We start from the raw sequence: 10,612 nt of genomic DNA on the forward strand, positions 1-10,612 counted from the left end.
AGGGAGTGTTTTCAAAGAACCTTTCAAAATTAGACTTAGCTGCACGGTTTAATTGTTTGCTCATTAGCGAGAAATTGGACACTAATGGAATAATTTTGTTCTTTTCACCCTCTTTAGGGTCCCTTGGAGTCCCGGGGAGGAGAAAAGTCTTCAGAGCCCTTCTTAAGAAGGACCTCGAGTATCCTCTGTCCCTCAGGGCCCTGAACAGAATTTTGGTTGCTTCCATAAAACAGGAATGTTCTGTGCATATCCTGTGAAATCTGAGTAATTGAGATTTCACTATACCTTTAAATGTATGTTTAGGATGGAAGCTGTGTTTGTGCAGTAAGGAATGCGTGTCCGTTTCTTTGAAATACACTCTAAAGTCTAGCTGTCCTGTCTCTTCAAATTTCTGTCCCTTATATGACACCACATCTAGAAAGTTGACCTCTGTGGGGTCAATTGTATATTTAATTGTAATCGATCTCTGATGGGTATTCAAGTGTTCTGCAAAGTCCTTAAAATCATCCATGGAGTAAGACCACACTCCCCATATGTCATCCAGAAATCTAAAGTAATGCAGAGGCCTTTTTGTACACGAACCCAGAGCCGATTGTTCCCATCTCGCCATGAAGATGTTGGCGTAGGAAGGGGCAAACTTTTTGCCCATGGCTGTGCCTTTAACTTGCAAATAATATTTAGAATTAAATTCAAAGTCATTTTTAGTTAAGTTTATATCTAATAATTTTAAAATATAATCATCAGGCCTTTTTGGGTCTGGATATTGAAGCATGCACTCCTGGACCGCCTGGAGGCCTGCTTCAGTTTCTATGTTCGTATATAAGCTGTCAATATCTATGGTGAACAAAAAGGCTCCTCTGGGAATACTGATGTCTTTAACTTTCTGGATGAAGTCATAAGTGTCCTTCAGATAGCTCGGGTGTTTCTGAGAGATGGGGTTGAGATAATACTCGATGTACTCAGCTGTCTGATAAGTTTCACTGTTGCAATCAGACACTATGGGTCTGCCGGGTGGAATCTCGTGTGGAATACTCCATTTTTCAGGCTCCTTGTGAATCTTAGGCAATAAATAAAATCTTCTCATTCGAGGAGTGCCACTGCCGCTTAAATAATCCCTCTGTTTTGAGTTAATGATACCCTTGTCATACATCTGTTCTAAGATTTTTCTAACCTGTTTCATGGTTTCAAAATAAATGGGTTCTTCTAAGGGTTTGTAGTGGTCACTGATGTTTAATTGTCTCTCTCCCTCCCAGACATATTGCTCTCTATCCATGATGACAATGGCATTTCCCTTGTCAGCAGGTTTAATGACAATTTCTCTGAGGTTTTTTAGTATGTTCAAGGCCCTCAGTTCCTCCCTCTGGAGGTTGGGCCTTGGTTTCAAGCTCCAATTCAAGTTCTTATAAGCATACTCATCAGCTGTGATCAGCTGGCCTACTTGTTTGGGAAGTCTGCTCAAGGCCGGAGTCCAATCTGAATTGTGTGTGAAAGGTAATCTTTGTTTTTTAATCTTTTTACCCTCAAAATAAACCTCTAATTTTATTCTTCTATGAAATTTTTGTAAATCTAGTCTAAGTTGATGTTTAAAATCTTTCATCTTTTGAACAGACGGAATAAATGTGAGGCCTTTCATGAGCAGGGATGACTGTGAGGGAGAGAGAGTAAAGTGTTTGGAAAGATTCACAACAAGCCTGTGTGCACCCTTTCTCGGGTGTTCACTCACTACAAGTTTAAATATCGTGCCCAGTGTTCCAACATGTTCCTGGCTGTCTCTGCAGTCCAGTGCAGGCCGTCACTCTCTACCTGAAACTGATCCTCTGGCAGGAGGGGGATGAAGGAATAATTTTCCTCTATGTAATTGTTTAATTCATCTAAAAATATTTTTTCTCCTTCTGGGAGAGATTGGGGGATATTGATCAGGGGGATCCACAGTTGGGCCTCTGGCAGTCTCTCTTGTGCCACCTGACTCAATCTGGCACACTCTCTCATCGCTGAGATGCGTAATCTTTGTGTGCGGTTATTCAGGCCGAATGCCAAGACTATTTTTTCTACTTTTGTGTCTACTGTGGCTTTTTCTATCAGATTGGCAGCGTGCTGCAATTTAGCCCCTGGAAAACTGTCAATCTGTAAATCAGGAATGTCAAAAGCGGGAATCCTGCTCAGATTGGAGTCCCCGATGACCACGTGTTTCTCTTTGAGTGCCAGTTTCCACTCATTGAACTTTTTGTTAGTTCTAAGGTGTGTGTACGGCCTACGTAGTGCCCTTTGACCTTGAGTGTCGGCTACAGAGGTTTCAACTGTTTTACTCATTTTCTCTGCTTGTCTGTTTTTTTCTGTTTCAGAGATAATGTTTTCCATTTTTTTGGAAGTTTCCCCCCTCTCTGTCTCCTGAGGAGCCCCTGGTTGAAGAGATGTCACAGAATATTCTGAAAAATCAAAGTCTGAGAGATTGGGTGACCCTGACGGATTTTGGAAGATCTGGGCACTCTCAGCTGTGTCCCTTAGAGGATTTACTCTATGTACTGCATTGGCTACAATGGGGACCAGAGAAGGCAGGCCTGTGGTTATCGGGGCCTCAGCCTCAGAGGGGGCAAAAGGAGAGAAAAGTTCCTGTGACAGCTGACCCGTAAACTCATCTAAATCATCCAGTCTGTCACCCTGTGCAGGAGTTAACTGATCCTCCTCCTCATCATCATCATCAAAACTCACTAAGAGATTTTTCTCAGCTTGTTCTGTAACGACTGGTGGAGTTTTTGGTCTCTGTTCTGTCAGGTGTTTTTTCTTTTCTGGTCTTTTCCCCTTAGGAGACTGTATAGGGGCCTGTATAGGGGCCTGTACAGGAGGGTTCAGAGGTGGAAAATCATCTCCCAGAAGCCAGTCGTTCCTCATAGGAGACCAGCCTGACATTAAAGTGGGCGATGTTTGTATCTGGATGTGTGTGACCCCTGTCTTAGGTCTGACGACCCCTGTGTTGACCGTTTCTGTCCCCTGCTGAGCTGAGGCTAGATCTGCACCACTAACCACCTGAGCAAATGTTCTGTTGTTACTGGTTTCAGAATTCGATGGTACTCTAGACCCGGATGGAGTCCCAGAACGCAATTCGGTCAGGACCAAAGTTTCGGCCTGCTGAATTGCCCTCTGGGAGATCCTTTTGCCAAAATTTCTCATCGCCCATTTAACAGCGATCTCAAAAGCGTGTAACCAGTCTTTTCTCTGTGTCTCTCCCCGTAAGATCCCCAGTGTGTGCTTTATGATATCCTCATAATGTTGCTGTAACACCAACTGTGTCGTAAACGCCCAGTTCTTTGCATTACCCTCCAGCAATTCTTTTGTGGACATTGTGGGGGCAAAGGGTTTGATCACACTTTTAAGAAGCTCTGTTAACCTTTTAAGAGTGACAGGCTGGTTATCTTCTATCCGTGTGTCAATATTACTGAGGTGATGGACAGATCTGATCAGATGATACATATTCTTAATAATTCTCCGAAAAGTGGGAGAAGCAGGAGAGTATTCTGTATTTTTTTGTGAATCAAAGTGACTTTTTTGGCCCATTCTTTTTTTCTGGTGAACATATTTTTGTGCAAACTGGCCATTCTCACGTCTCCTGTTCTTTTCTACATTACGAGGAGAATTTTGTGTGTTTCTGTATCTCTGGTCAGTAAACCTGTTCTGTTCAGTGGGGTAAAAAATCCTATTTTCCCCAAAAGTCACTCTCTTTTGTTTGGGTTTAAATCCCCGATTTAAAGGGCGTCGATCACGTGACTGACGACGGAAAGGATTTACAGTATTCTCCGATCGAGTTTCATTCTGTACTCTGTTACTGTAACCCGCGAGTGATTCTCCGTGTCTGATGACCTCATATGGGAAGTCACGAGATCGCTCGACAAAATAATCGTCCCTCATAAATCGTCCCCGTCTGGGGAAATCCCTGTTATCTGTGTGAGGGATCAGACGCGCTCGAGGGGTCGTGAAACGACCCTTGTTCTGAAAAACGAACACCATCCTTATTTTACTGAACGATCAAATCCACAACTGTGTATTCTTTTAATCTTTTATTCTATTTCTGAAAATTTAAAAAAAATGTTTTTTTGTCCTTTTATATTTTTTTAACTTTTTTTTGGATTTTCTTGTGTTTTTTTTAACAATAAAGAGATAAACCAACTTTTTTTGGATTTTGTAGTGTTTTTTTTAACAGTATGAAATGAACCAGATGTGTGATTTTATATGAAATCAAAAGAAAAAAGATCAAAGGATCAAAATAAAATTTCAAAATAATGGAAAAAAACAAAAATATATTTTCTTTTAGGGAAATAAATGTTTCTGTGTTCAAGCCTATATCGCGACGTTTCGATACTTTGATGTATCTTCTTCAGGCAGGCTTGAACTTTTCAATTTTCTGTTTTATCTCGAGATACAAAATAACCGTTTTACTAAATCACCAACCAAGATGTTACTGCAAGCAGTGCAACAATCCTTCTGACTCGGACTGCGTTCCGTTAGGTATATCAAAGCCAGTCGATGACGTCATCGGCACGCCATCCTCCAATCCCTTCAAACCAATACAAAATTTAAACCAAACAAGCACACGATGCATTTTTCAAATTTGAATTATGTGCGTTGCATTTTTTATTTTTTATTTATTTTTAGTCGATGCATGTTGCTTTTTTTTATATAGAGAATTTTTTTCTTTGCTTTTTTCAAATTTAAACGATGCTCTTTGCCTCTTTCAATTTGAAAAATGCAGCTCCTCAGTCTGCATGTAACAAAGAAAACAATGCATCCCTCAAATGTGCTCCAAGTAGCCATAAACAATGTTTTTTAATCATTTATGACTATTAAAGCCCTCTAGTGCCTCATAATATATGTATTTTTATTTATTGTATATTTATGTATATTCAGTTCTGTTTCTATATGTTTTTCACAATCATCTCTTTCTGTTTTATAGATAGATACTGAAAAAAATATATTCTAGTGCCCATGAAGTATTTATAATTTTATCTTTATGCTTTTTTATGCTTTTTATATTTGTATTATATTTAACCTCGTGTGTCTTTATAAGTAATCCATGAAAACCATGAATTCTAGTGCCCATGAAGTATGTATTCATATTTTAATTTTTTAATATGTATTAGGGTGTATATTTATTTATTTTAATAATAATAAAAAATGAGAACATATGAAAGCCCATAAAGTGTGGTTCCGCTGAGTACCCACTAGAGGTCATGAGAAGAGAGGGCCCAGAGAGGGAGGCTCAGGCTGGGTTAGGAAAAAGGAGAGTTTTCCCAGGATAGGACCCTGAGGGTCCCACTCTGGGTTGTGCACGGTCCATCCCTCCACTGGTCACCCCCAAATCACATACAGACCAAGAGAGGTCACAGCAGGCCAACTGTTAAGGGCTGTTCATAGGGCTATTGAGGCCAGGGCTATTCAGTTTAGGTCTGGTTAAGTTTAGGTTTGTGCAGGATGGGTCTGTAAAATCCAGGTATGAATCCTGGGGTATCTGGTAGGTTTTAGGTTTGGATATGGTGGGTTGGTTAGGTTTAGGTTGTGTTATGGTTAGTCGGTTAGGTTTTAGGTTTGGGTTAAGGTCAGGTAGATCTGCTAAGTCTCATTAAGACCTCTTGGGAATTTTGTATCCAGTCTCATGATCCATAATCTTTCATATTTAAGTCTATCACACAACGACCAGAATGGGTCGGATTGAAGTCCAGTCACCCTGAAGGCCTCAAGGCCGTGGGTGAGGAAGTGCTGGACTACGTGTCTACGTTTCTCTATTTTATTTTTTATGTTGTGTGTGTGCTGATAGACTCGGACCTTTAAAGCATTTTTTGTCTGGCCTACATATTGTTTGGAACACTTTGTACAATAAATCAAATAAATACAGTTCTCTGTTACTGGAGTGAGATGCTGTGAGATCTGAAAGACTTGTTTTGTTGAACGATTGAATACCCATTTTTGCTGATCAAAGTATTTACAGAGTGACTTTTTCTTCTGTGGTGCCATGGGTCTGAGTTTGCTATTTACTAGAACGTCTGATAAATTTGTATTTCTCCTATAGGCAGCTATTTGTTTGTGTTTCTGCAAGAAGGGAGTGTTTTCAAAGAACCTTTCAAAATTAGACTTAGCTGCACGGTTTAATTGTTTGCTCATTAGCGAGAAATTGGACACTAATGGAATAATTTTGTTCTTTTCACCCTCTTTAGGGTCCCTTGGAGTCCCGGGGAGGAGAAAAGTCTTCAGAGCCCTTCTTAAGAAGGACCTCGAGTATCCTCTGTCCCTCAGGGCCCTGAACAGAATTTTGGTTGCTTCCATAAAACAGGAATGTTCTGTGCATATCCTGTGAAATCTGAGTAATTGAGATTTCACTATACCTTTAAATGTATGTTTAGGATGGAAGCTGTGTTTGTGCAGTAAGGAATGCGTGTCCGTTTCTTTGAAATACACTCTAAAGTCTAGCTGTCCTGTCTCTTCAAATTTCTGTCCCTTATATGACACCACATCTAGAAAGTTGACCTCTGTGGGGTCAATTGTATATTTAATTGTAATCGATCTCTGATGGGTATTCAAGTGTTCTGCAAAGTCCTTAAAATCATCCATGGAGTAAGACCACACTCCCCATATGTCATCCAGAAATCTAAAGTAATGCAGAGGCCTTTTTGTACACGAACCCAGAGCCGATTGTTCCCATCTCGCCATGAAGATGTTGGCGTAGGAAGGGGCAAACTTTTTGCCCATGGCTGTGCCTTTAACTTGCAAATAATATTTAGAATTAAATTCAAAGTCATTTTTAGTTAAGTTTATATCTAATAATTTTAAAATATAATCATCAGGCCTTTTTGGGTCTGGATATTGAAGCATGCACTCCTGGACCGCCTGGAGGCCTGCTTCAGTTTCTATGTTCGTATATAAGCTGTCAATATCTATGGTGAACAAAAAGGCTCCTCTGGGAATACTGATGTCTTTAACTTTCTGGATGAAGTCATAAGTGTCCTTCAGATAGCTCGGGTGTTTCTGAGAGATGGGGTTGAGATAATACTCGATGTACTCAGCTGTCTGATAAGTTTCACTGTTGCAATCAGACACTATGGGTCTGCCGGGTGGAATCTCGTGTGGAATACTCCATTTTTCAGGCTCCTTGTGAATCTTAGGCAATAAATAAAATCTTCTCATTCGAGGAGTGCCACTGCCGCTTAAATAATCCCTCTGTTTTGAGTTAATGATACCCTTGTCATACATCTGTTCTAAGATTTTTCTAACCTGTTTCATGGTTTCAAAATAAATGGGTTCTTCTAAGGGTTTGTAGTGGTCACTGATGTTTAATTGTCTCTCTCCCTCCCAGACATATTGCTCTCTATCCATGATGACAATGGCATTTCCCTTGTCAGCAGGTTTAATGACAATTTCTCTGAGGTTTTTTAGTGTGTTCAAGGCCCTCAGTTCCTCCCTCTGGAGGTTGGGCCTTGGTTTCAAGCTCCAATTCAAGTTCTTATAAGCATACTCATCAGCTGTGATCAGCTGGCCTACTTGTTTGGGAAGTCTGCTCAAGGCCGGAGTCCAATCTGAATTGTGTGTGAAAGGTAATCTTTGTTTTTTAATCTTTTTACCCTCAAAATAAACCTCTAATTTTATTCTTCTATGAAATTTTTGTAAATCTAGTCTAAGTTGATGTTTAAAATCTTTCATCTTTTGAACAGACGGAATAAATGTGAGGCCTTTCATGAGCAGGGATGACTGTGAGGGAGAGAGAGTAAAGTGTTTGGAAAGATTCACAACAAGCCTGTGTGCACCCTTTCTCGGGTGTTCACTCACTACAAGTTTAAATATCGTGCCCAGTGTTCCAACATGTTCCTGGCTGTCTCTGCAGTCCAGTGCAGGCCGTCACTCTCTACCTGAAACTGATCCTCTGGCAGGAGGGGGATGAAGGAATAATTTTCCTCTATGTAATTGTTTAATTCATCTAAAAATATTTTTTCTCCTTCTGGGAGAGATTGGGGGATATTGATCAGGGGGATCCACAGTTGGGCCTCTGGCAGTCTCTCTTGTGCCACCTGACTCAATCTGGCACACTCTCTCATCGCTGAGATGCGTAATCTTTGTGTGCGGTTATTCAGGCCGAATGCCAAGACTATTTTTTCTACTTTTGTGTCTACTGTGGCTTTTTCTATCAGATTGGCAGCGTGCTGCAATTTAGCCCCTGGAAAACTGTCAATCTGTAAATCAGGAATGTCAAAAGCGGGAATCCTGCTCAGATTGGAGTCCCCGATGACCACGTGTTTCTCTTTGAGTGCCAGTTTCCACTCATTGAACTTTTTGTTAGTTCTAAGGTGCGTGTACGGCCTACGTAGTGCCCTTTGACCTTGAGTGTCGGCTACAGAGGTTTCAACTGTTTTACTCATTTTCTCTGCTTGTCTGTTTTTTTCTGTTTCAGAGATAATGTTTTCCATTTTTTTGGAAGTTTCCCCCCTCTCTGTCTCCTGAGGAGCCCCTGGTTGAAGAGATGTCACAGAATATTCTGAAAAATCAAAGTCTGAGAGATTGGGTGACCCTGACGGATTTTGGAAGATCTGGGCACTCTCAGCTGTGTCCCTTAGAGGATTTACTCTATGTACTGCATTGGCTACAATGGGGACCAGAGAAGGCAGGCCTGTGGTTATCGGGGCCTCAGCCTCAGAGGGGGCAAAAGGAGAGAAAAGTTCCTGTGACAGCTGACCCGTAAACTCATCTAAATCATCCAGTCTGTCACCCTGTGCAGGAGTTAACTGATCCTCCTCCTCATCATCATCATCAAAACTCACTAAGAGATTTTTCTCAGCTTGTTCTGTAACGACTGGTGGAGTTTTTGGTCTCTGTTCTGTCAGGTGTTTTTTCTTTTCTGGTCTTTTCCCCTTAGGAGACTGTATAGGGGCCTGTATAGGGGCCTGTACAGGAGGGTTCAGAGGTGGAAAATCATCTCCCAGAAGCCAGTCGTTCCTCATAGGAGACCAGCCTGACATTAAAGTGGGCGATGTTTGTATCTGGATGTGTGTGACCCCTGTCTTAGGTCTGACGACCCCTGTGTTGACCGTTTCTGTCCCCTGCTGAGCTGAGGCTAGATCTGCACCACTAACCACCTGAGCAAATGTTCTGTTGTTACTGGTTTCAGAATTCGATGGTACTCTAGACCCGGATGGAGTCCCAGAACGCAATTCGGTCAGGACCAAAGTTTCGGCCTGCTGAATTGCCCTCTGGGAGATCCTTTTGCCAAAATTTCTCATCGCCCATTTAACAGCGATCTCAAAAGCGTGTAACCAGTCTTTTCTCTGTGTCTCTCCCCGTAAGATCCCCAGTGTGTGCTTTATGATATCCTCATAATGTTGCTGTAACACCAACTGTGTCGTAAACGCCCAGTTCTTTGCATTACCCTCCAGCAATTCTTTTGTGGACATTGTGGGGGCAAAGGGTTTGATCACACTTTTAAGAAGCTCTGTTAACCTTTTAAGAGTGACAGGCTGGTTATCTTCTATCCGTGTGTCAATATTACTGAGGTGATGGACAGATCTGATCAGATGATACATATTCTTAATAATTCTCCGAAAAGTGGGAGAAGCAGGAGAGTATTCTGTATTTTTTTGTGAATCAAAGTGACTTTTTTGGCCCATTCTTTTTTTCTGGTGAACATATTTTTGTGCAAACTGGCCATTCTCACGTCTCCTGTTCTTTTCTACATTACGAGGAGAATTTTGTGTGTTTCTGTATCTCTGGTCAGTAAACCTGTTCTGTTCAGTGGGGTAAAAAATCCTATTTTCCCCAAAAGTCACTCTCTTTTGTTTGGGTTTAAATCCCCGATTTAAAGGGCGTCGATCACGTGACTGACGACGGAAAGGATTTACAGTATTCTCCGATCGAGTTTCATTCTGTACTCTGTTACTGTAACCCGCGAGTGATTCTCCGTGTCTGATGACCTCATATGGGAAGTCACGAGATCGCTCGACAAAATAATCGTCCCTCATAAATCGTCCCCGTCTGGGGAAATCCCTGTTATCTGTGTGAGGGATCAGACGCGCTCGAGGGGTCGTGAAACGACCCTTGTTCTGAAAAACGAACACCATCCTTATTTTACTGAACGATCAAATCCACAACTGTGTATTCTTTTAATCTTTTATTCTATTTCTGAAAATTTAAAAAAAATGTTTTTTTGTCCTTTTATATTTTTTTAACTTTTTTTTGGATTTTCTTGTGTTTTTTTTAACAATAAAGAGATAAACCAACTTTTTTTGGATTTTGTAGTGTTTTTTTTAACAGTATGAAATGAACCAGATGTGTGATTTTATATGAAATCAAAAGAAAAAAGATCAAAGGATCAAAATAAAATTTCAAAATAATGGAAAAAAACAAAAATATATTTTCTTTTAGGGAAATAAATGTTTCTGTGTTCAAGCCTATATCGCGACGTTTCGATACTTTGATGTATCTTCTTCAGGCAGGCTTGAACTTTTCAATTTTCTGTTTTATCTCGAGATACAAAATAACCGTTTTACTAAATCACCAACCAAGATGTTACTGCAAGCAGTGCAACAATCCTTCTGACTCGGACTGCGTTCCGTTAGGTATATCAAAGCCAGTCGATGACGTC

General features: G+C 40.8%; 2 long non-coding RNA genes across 2 annotated transcripts; both read left to right on the forward strand.

The window, feature by feature from the left end:
• The first annotated feature begins 1,389 nt into the window (after positions 1 to 1,389).
• LOC127992453 (uncharacterized) lies at positions 1,390 to 4,161 on the forward strand. Its single transcript, XR_008165507.1, has 2 exons — positions 1,390 to 1,491; positions 2,343 to 4,161. It is a non-coding gene; the product is annotated as an uncharacterized LOC127992453 (long non-coding RNA).
• A 1,926-nt stretch (positions 4,162 to 6,087) lies between these two features.
• LOC127992431 (uncharacterized) lies at positions 6,088 to 10,247 on the forward strand. Its single transcript, XR_008165485.1, has 2 exons — positions 6,088 to 7,577; positions 8,429 to 10,247. It is a non-coding gene; the product is annotated as an uncharacterized LOC127992431 (long non-coding RNA).
• The last annotated feature ends 365 nt before the right edge of the window (positions 10,248 to 10,612 follow it).

This window comes from Carassius gibelio, chromosome A5, assembly GCF_023724105.1.
Source record: "Carassius gibelio isolate Cgi1373 ecotype wild population from Czech Republic chromosome A5, carGib1.2-hapl.c, whole genome shotgun sequence".
Taxonomy (NCBI): Eukaryota; Metazoa; Chordata; class Actinopteri; order Cypriniformes; family Cyprinidae; genus Carassius; species Carassius gibelio.